General features: G+C 39.8%; 1 protein-coding gene across 4 annotated transcripts in view; it reads left to right on the top strand.

Annotated features, from left to right (window-relative positions):
- The window catches only part of zgc:172145 (Ferritin light chain, oocyte isoform-like), a 331,670-nt gene that overhangs the window by 267,391 nt on the left and 51,791 nt on the right, over positions 1-12,488 (top strand). The window lies entirely within an intron of this gene.

Here is a 12,488-nt window from a genome sequence, read left to right as displayed (position 1 = left end):
TCCTTATCCAAATCTACTTTGGTTCCCCTTGTCAAACTTTGATTAAAAGTTTGGATAAGAGCCCTTAAAAACGATACAAACTTCAAATAACCCACCAGGTTGATCCCGGCTCCAGCTTAACATCCATTTTAAGAATCATTTCCACCATATTTCTACATCAGTGAGTTTTTTCTTGTTTGTTTTCTGAAGAGACAACATGTTATAAGTTTAAAAAGGAAAACATGATCATCTTAATAAAACTTGGGAGACTTGGCGCAAAAAACATTCAGCTGTTTATGATTAACCACCAATAAGAAACCAGAATAAGCTTGCATCACTTTTGCTAATAATCTGCATGTCATTGCATCTTTGGCTTTTCCTGTCGCTCCTTTAGAGATTTAGCATCATATATTTCAGTAGCTGCAGGTATCCTCATAAATACGCTACATTTGAAGTTGGCAAGAACTCCAAGAATCTCCCAACTGTCACCCCCGCTTGCAGCTTTCAGTCTGGATAGTTTTCCAGAGAGGAAATAACCAAAAGCTGCACGACCTGGCTAAAGTATGGCGAGCACGCTTCAGAAGAGCAAAAACATAGAAATGTATAATCCAAAATGCTAAAATTCTTTGACATCTATAAATACCCAATAAATGGAAAACATCTACAAACTTCCTTAACTTTTAAGGGTATTTCAGATAGGACGCAGTGGGCGCTGCATGCCGCTGTCAACCCCATTCATTGTGTATTGCATTGCTCCTGTCTCCTAACCGCAGAGTTGAGCGCAGTGCAGTGTCCCGCTTGCCGTTCTTGCGCAATGCGCGACAGTCAAACATTTTCTACTTGACTGCAGCGCTCCCTGACGTCACCTCTGCGCGTCCAATAGGAGGGTAGCTCAGATCACAAGAAGTTCTAGCTCTGGTTTAAGACCTATCGGGACATTGGCAAGAAAAGATCATAATATGAAAGATATTTCCAACAGTTTGGGCGTACAGGTGTGTTTAAAACAGAGCAGTGATGTGCGTCATGCTCGTAAACAAGTTGTTTTAGCGCTGCAGCTCCTGGACGAGACTAAACTCTTCCACATCCTGACGTGCCCTGAGGATTTCATGAACACACCCCCTCTTTTTCTTAGCTGCTCGTCTCCCCCTCCGCAGCAGATAGTGGACACATATGCCGACATAGCGTCCCAACCTGTTGCAAAGAGGAAGGTTCTAGCTAATGTGGGTTTTTACTTCAGATTACTCGAGCCAAACTGTTTTCTTAATTTTACAAAAAGGTCATTATTGATAACTTGATAACACACATCATACAAAAACCCATCGTGGACTTTTCCCAAATGACATGTTTTTGGGTCTGATTTTGACCTGTGTCAAAATCAGCGGACCTGATTTTGTTTTTGATCATCCAGCGTGTCAAATAATGAGTTCAAAATCAAGAAATCACCGGTGAAAACATCCCTTATCACCACTGCTCAAAATAAAGAGCCTATCGGGCTCGCATGTCGGCCATCTATAAATATCAGGCAATCGTCGGCCGGCGTGGTTAGCGTTTCATCTTGGATTGCTCATTTGAGCTGTGGATCCTTCCAGACCTTTCTGTGGCTGCAGACGCCCCTCTCGTATTAACGCGGTGCTATAAAGTATGTGGGCAGGATGTCAAGGGAGATTTTCCATGAGGATAACGTTACACCGTGTCTCGCTCATATAGCATTCTTTCTTAATCACTTCAGATTCCTCAGTGTTTAAAGATCATTATTAGAGTTTAATCATAAAGTCGTTTTTTATAACGCTCTAAAACTCTAATAAGAAGAGTTTCTTGACCTCCCGTTCGTTTCCTCCAGTTTTGACTAAGAGTAAGGAGACAGCTGTCGTCGTGTGGCCTTTAAAATAAAGATGATGATAAATCTTTCTGGATGACTTTAACAAACACAGAGCCCTGTAAAGACATTCTGCTATTATCTTTGTTAAGTTCACTGTTTTTATCTTTGTTATGGGGCTTTATTTTCTAGTTTTATCATGTATATTATTTGAAGGAGCAGTTTGATGAGCTCTTAAGGCCTTTGCACACTAAGTCTGTTTTTTTTGGATGTGTTATTTGAATCCGTAATCCTAAGAGAAAAAAAATATTACGCACAGATCCCTTGCACACTGACTGTCTAATGCGTTTAGTCGACTATTCATCAAGAGTGATCAAGCAGTGAAGAAGATTTAGTGGTTCTTTCTATAAATTTGAAAAACCGGTGTCTTTCAGTTGCTGAGAACAAGACAAGAGCGAGGAAAGTTTCACCAGTTTGATATATAAGTCTATTCTGGAGCCACACATTCAAAAGAACAACACCCATTTCTGTGAAGCAACTGAACAGCAGCTGACAGTTTGAGGTCAGGACACTCCACACACACATACACACACAGGGCTGGATGCAAAAAAAACAGAGACTGTAAATATGAATGTTTGAAGCCTGAGTGATGTCATCCAACTGTTCCTGCAGCGGGCGCTGGAGGCTCATCGGCAGCAGCCGCCATGTTGGAAATCCTGTCTCAGCCTAACTTTCAGTCAACCTAACGACAGGCTGAGAGCTGGAGCTGAGGCGGGTTTTACGCCTCCTGACAAACCGTGTCAATCATGTCAGCTACGCGCCTAACTATGGATAACACGTATCGTTTATGAAATTAAAACGGAGCCGTTTAAAATGAAATCACCCTGGTACAGTGTGTGCCAGTGGCGATTTGGGGCATGTCCGACTATATTTTGGAATTTACGCGGCGCACCATCTGGGCGCAGGGCGGAGAGATTATGTGGCTTTATTATAGGATACATAGTGTGTTTTGAGTGTGCATTTAACAACTCAGAGTGTCAGCTCTCATTCCATTTAAGAGTCAGATGCGCTAGCAGGCTAGTGTGTTGGTATTTACACGGCAGATTTCAGTTGTTATTCTGAGATAGCCTGAACTCTGTCCGGCTCATTTAACTTCTCTGCTTTGTGTCACTGAATACAGAACACTCAGGATACTTTAGTTATATTTCACTGAAACGATCAAACAGACACGTTGATTATTTCAGCATGAGGCACAAAAGCGTTTCCTCATTAATGATTACAATCTCCAGACACGCCGGAGACATGCAGACATTCTCTAATGTGGCACATAATATACACTGGACAGTAGGCTATGTATTAATACTTAGAAATAGATTTATTATAAATCCAACTCTCTGTTGCAAGAGTGCGTTTGAGTGTGTGTGCTTCTGCATGTGTTTCTGTGTGTATCACAGAACGTGCACGGAGGAGTGGTGGTAAACAAACAGAAACAAAAGCTTTTTGTCTCTCAGCCCTCTACCAAATTAAAACACAATTTAATTGTATGAGCAAATACATTGACATTACACTGTGGAGTATGTGCGCTGTTGTGCATCCTGTGTGTGTTGATTAAGTTCATTGGAGTTGCGCTGTGAAGTATTCTACTCTTAATGTGAGGAACAGCCTACGGCACCATAGACTTTAATACATTCATTTGATATTAAAACAACATGAGTACTGGGCTGCATCAGGAATAAAATATAGCCTAAAGACACTGGTGCTGCATTTACACAGAATGTAGATCGGCCTACGTCTCTATCTCTCTCACACACAACGCTGTGGCACTGTAAAATGTAGTACAGATTTGCCGTTTTTACAAGGCAATCCCATACAAGTGAACGATTAATGATCAGCACTTACTACTACTTATTTTTGAAGTTATTGTATCTGATTACAAACTTTACATATGCTGTGATGTGAACACAGCATTAAATATCGCTAGCTAACCCCGGTCACTCACCAGGACACAGCCCGCTTCTCCTCACACCACAACTCAACTTCTCTCATTTGGCCATTATTCCTCCTAATCCTGCCCTATTCCTGGTCTCTATCTTGCCTAACAGGTTCATAACTATAAGCCGGAAGACCATCATATACATAGAAATATGCATTTTCTTCCTATTCATTGGCAGGAGTGACAGTCAGATCCATGTTTATTAATGTTAAACAGAGGCAGAATCAGCGGGACTCACCCATGTGGCGTCACGTTCGAATGCCAGTTTTTAATGTGGAAGTAAACGCAAACGTACTAAAATGTCTCCAGGAGACCCTGTGATTTATTAATTTCTGAATTTCTTTTAAAATATTATTTTTAAATTATTTTCCTATAATTTCTTAACTGGTGTCTTCAACCTGCAATATGCTCTTTAAGTTCGGGAAGAGCAAATTTTCTGCAGCACACAAAAGATGACATACTGGAAAAGAGGGATTTCTGCACATCACAATACGATGAAGCCGTTATTTTTCCCACCCTAAGATATCCTGAATCAAGATGGAAATCTTTAAAAATTGAATCAAATCAGTTTTTTTATGAAAGCAATTCTTTAACTTGTTTAGAGAATAAACTAATTACATAATGTTTTAACGTGAAAATGTTGAATACAAACCCGAGAAGCAGAGATATTTGAAATCATTTAAAAGGTGTTTAAGTAATAAATCTCCCTGTTAACTGTTCACCAGTGATCACCTCGGACCACGTGACGGGTAAAGGTGTCAGAGGAAGCTGAAGCATTTAGCAGTTCGGACTATGAGACTGAAAACTGAGGAGGAACAGGCGGCGACAGATCTGAGTGAAGCGCGGACAGCCGAGAAGATGGAGTCATGCTGGGAATGTGGCGCTGCAGGGTGATGCTGGGGGTCAGGTTAAGGGTTCTGTCAGAGAGATGGGCGGGTGTTTTCTACCAAGATGTCCGGCCTACAACTCGAGCCTCAGGAATTAACTGAACGGCAGGTCCGAGTTTGGAAATGCGATAGAAGCGTGTGGCCTTTCCTCACTATGCAAAGGCATTAATAACTAAATGTGTATGTTTACATGGAGTTTGATTCATAGTCTTCGTGTAGTACGAGTTTGTTTAGATCCATCCGCCATCTGGTCCTGTTTTCCAGCGTGGACAGAGTGTCCATGTCGCCACCCATAGAGATGGTCTACTCTTAGATTTATTGCCTGTCACTAAGGCCTGTCACGCAATTGTGTTACATGGATTAAAAAGACTAAACAAAATGGCATCTTTAAAAATTAAAAACAAAATCACCTTGAAAACTGTCATTTAAAGGTGAAATATTCTCCTCCTCTTCAACCAGTGTAAATAAGTCTCAGAGCTCCTCAAAACATGTGTGTTCAGCCCTGCTCAGAACAGGCTGTTTCTGTGTCTGTACCTTTAAATATGTAAATTAGCTGTGTTTGACCACGCCCCCTCTCTGGAAGGGCTTGGGTGTCTCGGGCTTTCTCGCTCCATGTCCTATTGTTTACGGTTAGAAGGCAGACTCAGGGCAGAACAAACACCTAGCTGTGGGAGTGTCACCCACCTGGGGGAGGAGTTACTGCCCTTTGTGATGTCATGAAGGGAAAATCTCCACATGGCCTGTTCAAACGCACATTTTCTGAAAAGTGGAGCAGGCAGAAGACGGAGAGGATGGACTTTTGTCATCATTGGGGGGTTTGTAGACAGACTAGAAATACATATTAGTGTTAGAGCAACATGGGGAAGTGGATTTAGCAGAATATGTGACCTTTAAACATCTAAAATGATTTGGTTTAACCCTAAATTGTTAGTTTGAGCAAATGTTCCCAAACTTATAGAATCAAAAATATAATCTCCTTAAACAATAGAAAATGAAAAAGCTGATCTACGAGAGAATATTCACAAGCTACCAAGCAGTACACAAAGTTCCTATGTCACATTTTAATTCATAAATTATTATAATCCATTATCATGATAAATATTTTTGAGGAGGCCATAATGCAGTCATTATTTTCTTTTCGAAAATCAGTGAAAGACAAAATTAGGTGGTTAGACGTCAAAAGCTGGAAAACTTCAACTGAAAAATTATTCGAACCCAGGCTGCCCGCTTGGAGGACTATAGACTTCGTACACTAACCACCAAACTAGTCGTAAATTTGACCCAAGAATTGAGACAAAGTTGTATATTTGTTAAAGTCAAGAGAATTTCAGTGACCTAAAATAACAAAATTCAAGATCTTAAAGTGTGTTTTCACGCCTAACCTGTTTGGTTTGGTTAAAACCGTAGCGAGACTGCTTGAAAACGGTACGGTAACAGTTTCTCAATCGTGTCAGGTCCTGTTCAGCACGTGATTGCGGAGGCTGAATTTGCAGTAACAATGCAGCACCTCTCAGAATTATATACTGTTATATTGGTTGCACTGGTGTATAGGATGCAGACCCAAAAACTGGAACAAGACGATACACAATACTGACTGACCTCCACTTCTAAACTTAGGACATCTCAACCTTTCTACACACAAACTATAGACTCCAACTCAAAGAAAATACTGTGGTGTAAACTAGAATGATTTTAAAGACGTTAATATAAGAGTGTGTTAACTTTAAATTGGTCATAAATTCTCTCTGTGTTCCAGCCTTTGTAAGTGTCACTCAAAACACATGAAAGAGTATTTCTCACATCGGATTGTAATTAAATGTGTAACCCAATAACTTACTTATCGCTTTGTCACCAACGCCTGTTGCAGCAGCCTGTTTTATATAGAGGTGTTAAAAGGTTTGACTTTGGGAGCAGCTGATTTCCTTGATTGACAAGAATTACATGTCCAAAGTCTTATGGGCTTTCCACCAACCTCCTCATCCAGTAGACCATCGTTGTTACATGTATAAGAATATTTTGGAGTATTATAATATAAATGTAGTTCTTAATCACAGACTGTAAATATTAATGGACAAAGCCTGAGTGACATCACCAATCTGTTCCTGCAGGGGGAGCTGGAGTCCCTTCGATGGCGGTCTCCATGCTGGAAATGCTGTCTCAGCCTAACTTTCAGTCAACCTAACGACAGGATGAGAGCTGGAGCTGAGGTGGGTTTTAAGGCCTCTTGGCGAACCGTTACATCGCGCCCACCTGTCAATCAGGACAATAACTAATCAGACCTATTTGGTGTTTTGAACCAGGTTGTAAACATGTTCATTTTATACTGGAAAAACAGGCTTTTATGAATGGGTGTGTATGTGACTTCCTGAGCTTCTGCAGACAGCCTCTAGTGGACACTCGAGGAACTGCAGGATTTTGCACTTCCACACTGGCTTTATTTTCAACACTGGAGGTTGCCACTTGTTCTTAATCCTTTGTTAGCACCATGTACATTATAAAGCTTAAAATAGTTGTAGTTTATCGGGCGGCTGTGGCTCAGTCGGTAGAGCCCCAGGTTGGGCTTCCAGCTGGATCCCCAGCTCCTGCAGCTACATGTCCAATGTGTCCTTGGGTAAGACACTTAACCCCAAGTTGCTCCCGCTGCTTTGTCAGTGTCATATCAATGTGTATGAATTTAGTTACTTCTGATGGACTCTTTACACAGCAGCCTCTACCATCAGTGTGTGAATTTGTCAAGAGAGTCTGGCTGCAGACCACCTCTGTCAGCTCCTGCCTCTGCAGACCGCCACTGTCAGGCCCGGAAGTGACATATTTCGTGTTGACATTAGACTCTTGAAGATTACTGTAGGTGACTATTCCTTAATATCCAAAACAGCGAAAAACTTATTTATGCAACAGAAATTGCATCTGTTCAACTTTGTATTCTTTAGATAATTGTAGACTTCAATCAAACAAGTAACCGAATGTGGCATGAGTGACGTATTTATCATTTTAAAAGTAGTTACGCGAAAGGTGGCTAGCGTTAGCTATGTTAGCTATGTTAATTTTAATGGAGAGCGAGCGTATTTTCTGTCGGAGTACTGTGTATTTGGCTTTATTAAACGTTTTGTGAAGAGATGTTGCTTAACAGTTTAGTAATTTGAACCCTGCACATCCGATATCACTGCCCACTGTTCCCTAAATATAAACTGTCAAAAGTATACAAGATTCAGATTCACCTGGACATCATCACACAAAAAATACAATTCCGTGTGAAGGTAAGTCTGCATGTATAGAGATAGAAAATATTTGTATAGGTGTGTGGATTCCTAATAACAACATGTGTGTGTGCACTTAATTATTATTTGTCACTGACTTTTTTGGTTGTTTTTGGTTGATTTGTACTCAGAAATAAAGATATGCAGATTCAATCTCAACTGTAGGGCTGCGAGGTGAGGTGCCACCAGAGTTTCGTCTTGGGAAGTGGAAGCTGGATGACATTTATTGAGGTTGTTTTTTACTAGGTTGTATTTGTTTGTTTTTTAGTTTACTCATATGCCCCTAATAATCATAATAATAATATTCGTACTTATAAAGCACCTTTAAAAACACAAGTTCATAAAGTGATTTCACAACCAAGCAAATTCAACCAAACGGGTAACTCAAAAAGTAACAAGCAAATCAGTCTCAGTTTATCGACCATTCCACGCACCATTTGTTCCTCCATTCAGTCTTTAAAACTAACTATTTTAACTAAATTTCTTTCCATGTTAACCCATAATGCACAGTGAATGTAAAGAGGATGAAGTTTTTATAAAGAGAAAAATGCCTGTTTTTTTTTTTAGGAGGAGGAGCAACTCAAGGCTGTGCAGGCTAACAGCGCTCTTCAAAAAGATGTGAAGGTAACAGAGGAAGTATTTTTTCCAGTCTATACTTCTTACCGAAGAGGGATACCCATTCTATGGGGTATTCTAACAAGCAGTGTGTCGCTATATTCAACACTTCCCACAGACCTGGGAAAAGATTGTACACCATTGCAAAAGAGGTGCAGAATGGATTCCAGCAAACCCACATTAATTTGCAGCCACAGTGGACTTGCCTGGTGCCCTGCAGATGGGCAAAGAGGTGATTGCAAAGGCTGTAAAGCAGTTTGCCAAGGTTGAGGCAACGCGAGAGACCATTGAAGAAGATGAGAGGGAAGAAATCTTTCAGCCATTCAAGTTCATCTTTCACAACATGGAAGACATGTTTAAGTTCTTGAAATAAATTGTTGACAACAGAGGGTATATGGCACACTGTGAATGCTGCATAAATGACAATGAGTAAAATCGTACTTGGTGGGCATGTCATTAGAAACACTTAATAAATATATTGTAAATAGTTATGTAAACCGTGAAAGTCATAAAGAATAGATTAACAGATACTTAAAGAAATTTGCAGCGGTTACACTAGAGAAAAATATGAATCCAATTTTATTTGATAATATTTTACGTGCATTCCTATTATCGGACTACTAGACCATAGGACTAGACTAAACCGGAAGTGCAAGCCGATTTTATTTGCGTGTATTTCCGGAGCTGACAGTGGTGGTCTGCAGCCAGACTCCTCTCGAATTTGTAGGTGTGACCTGCAGTGTAAAAGCACTTTGAGTAGTCAGAAGACCAGAAAATAAATATCCAAACTCAAGTCCATTTACCATTTAGCTCTGTTGCTCATTTCTAAATCTGGTTGGTGTCTTAAGTGAGGAAGCAGCTGTTGAGGATATGATACAACCATCAGCCGAGGTCAAATATAACCTGCAATAACTGTGACCAACAACATGCCAAACACAAGACATTGTCGAGGCTGTGAAGTGTTAATCCAAAGTAGAGATGAAGATTATAGACATATTTCAACCTCAAGGTGCGACCATGAATCTGAATCATCTCATATTTAACTGTGAGTCCAGTTTAGAGGCTGACATCAGGAGTTTTACAAGACTTAGGTGCTGTAACATGATATCGTTGAGACCAAGTGGGGCCACGAAACACAAGCCTTGAGGCCAAATGCCCGACCGCCTTGTTTTATATTCTTCTGGCATCACTGTTCATTATGTAAGACTGCTTGCTGAGCAGGAATACAGCAAAAGCATTTTTTGTTGTTGCTGGTTCTAAGGTGCCAACAGGTCAGGCTGGTGCAAAACAGGAGCCATGTATGATTATATAATACATTTCTAATGTTATTCTGAAACATGGTTTGTGTGATTAGTGTCGTATTCTTTTTATGGAGCTGGAAACAACTGCATCCCATTTATAGCTTCGAAAAATGTTGGTAGTTCAGTCAGAACACTCACGTTTGTATTGTTTAAAATATTTATCGCAGCAGCTGAACATAGTTTGTGTTCTCGGCTCCGACTGCATCACCCCTCACAGTTCTTTTTACATGCAGAAATGTAAAGGTCCAATCAGTGAGATGTGTAGTGACTGAAATGATAAAGTGACCTTACTATATGATCAGACATTAAGGAAACATGCTATGTTGAAGTGCTGGCTTCTCTGACAACAATGCAGCAGCCAGTATGTCCTCCTTCTAACTTTAGATTCTGGTCCTGAATGCTCTGGATTTGTTTGGACCAGAGAAGGTAGGCGGTTTTAAGGCAACCCCCACACGGCCGTTTTGGACGCCCCTCGGTTTGCCAGACATGAGACCAGTTATCAGGTCAAACCAACAGGTGTTGCAGCGATGGAAGCGGGCAAAAGAACTGGTTCAGATAGAAGTGATTGTACCCGACCTAAAAAGCCTCTGCATGTTTCTAATAAGCTCCACGAGCAAGAAACGTGTTCAAACTAGGATCAATATTGGAGATGCTTTTGAAAAATGAAGAGAGGTTAGAACGCAGAAAGGTTTACAGACTGATGCAGAGCTGGCTAAACACTGAAGCTTCAGTGTCCATCACATGGCAACCTCTGTGAGCATCGACTCTAGAGAGGAGGGGGCGGGGAGAGACTGCTCCCTACAATGTTTAGAATTTGGACTACAGTACCCATTTTAAACAGTAGGTGTCAGAGTTACATATTGTTCCTTTAAGGAATAAAAGGAATATCTTAGTCGGAGCCTTCAGTGGGATTCTGGGGTGGTGGTGGGGCTAGGCAAGAATGCAGGTCAGAGCAGGCAATGACAGAGCAGAGATCTTGCATCTTAACTACACTGCCAATTGGAAAGAGGTGTTGTCATGTGACTGTGGATAATGGTGCATGTATCATTGCATCGAGTTGTCTGCCTGAAGTAGATTGCAGTCCTCATTTATATATTCATCAAATGTAAGCAAAGGGATCAGGTAAAAGAGGATTTAATTGAGAAAAACAGGAAGTTAACAAACCTACCTCTGCTGCAAACCTCACCACATCATATGTTAGATAATCTGCAAGAGCAAAAAGAGAAAATTAGACAGTTATACTTTTAGAAACATGACTATTCAATGTAATTAATAAGCTTTATATCTCACCTTATTTCTTAAAACTGGAGAAATTTCTGCAACTCAGCTGTTAATTAAAAAATGAATCTCTTAATGTAGAAAATAATGCAACTCTTATGTGCTGTAAATTACCAAATACATTTACAAGATTAGATAAAATTAGTATTCCAAGGAAGGTTAAAAGATGTTATAAAAAGTGTTTTAAGTAACCAGTAAATGTTCCCAGTTTTTAAAGGGACTGTTCATAAATAATCCCTCTTTTTAAATAAACCTTTGTGTTACAATAACAGGAAATGTTAGCATACTGTTAACTATAGCTATTCTCGAAAGCTGAGCACAAACTACTGTCGTATCAAGTAAAAGACAGTCATTATTCCATCTGTCTTAAAAAAAACAAATATTCAATTTAGTGTTTTTTTAACTGTGACCAAATACTTTTTACATCTGAAAAAGTTTTAAATCCTCATCTTTAAATGTCTCGTTAGTTGGGGATTAGCGTGATTAGACGTTAGCATAACTTCACGTTACATTAGCATGAGTGTATTGTTGTCAGCTGCTGAGGCATGAGGGATGAGAGGATAACATTTCCAGGACAACATTTTTCTGTCAAAAGTATCTGATACAAGTCAGGCAGGTTTAAATATTTTACAGGTGCTTGTTTTCTCACTTGTAACATTATACTAATGTCACTTTACATTCCTCTGCTGTCACATATTTTGCAACCTGAGGTACATAAAAAACTCCCCAACAAATCATATGAACCCTTTAATGTAGCTAATTTATTACATATTGTTCAGCATTTTAACATCGATCTTGAGTGCACTACAAAGAAAACCGTAAACAAATTGAAAAAGACAATGAACAGGATGAACATGAAGCTGTTGTGTTTAATGAGACAGCAACAAGATGAGAAAAATACATCACTTGTCTTTTTGAACAGTTTAGAAAAGATGACATGCTGTTGTTTAGTACAGACAGGAGGCTGAATTACACTTCTGCAAAACAGGAGTTGATGTGGATGGCAATGAGACGGTTGATTTTGAGTCATTTCACCCATTACAGACCGTTAACAAGCAAGGACAAAAAAAAAGAATATAGATGTTTTGTTAGCATGGCAAGCTAACGAAACAGCAGCACCAGTTTTTTTCCCCCTTTACATTTGACCTTTTCAATCTAACATGTTTCACATGGAGGCAGATAAATGGAAAAGCAACAAAGGTTATGAGACTAATTAATTAAATTAAATGGAACTATACCCAAACCTGAATTCTACCCGTGCCCGAAACCCTTCTGAAAACAAACGGGCTGTAAAATGTCTCTGAAGATTAGGTAAACCCTAACCAACCATGTTATGGTAAAATATGTTTTATTTATTAGACA

Source organism: Labrus mixtus, chromosome 4, assembly GCF_963584025.1.
Source record: "Labrus mixtus chromosome 4, fLabMix1.1, whole genome shotgun sequence".
NCBI classification, from domain to species: domain Eukaryota; kingdom Metazoa; phylum Chordata; class Actinopteri; order Labriformes; family Labridae; genus Labrus; species Labrus mixtus.
Note: the sequence above shows the minus strand (reverse complement) of the source record. Positions and strands in the feature narration are given on the sequence as shown.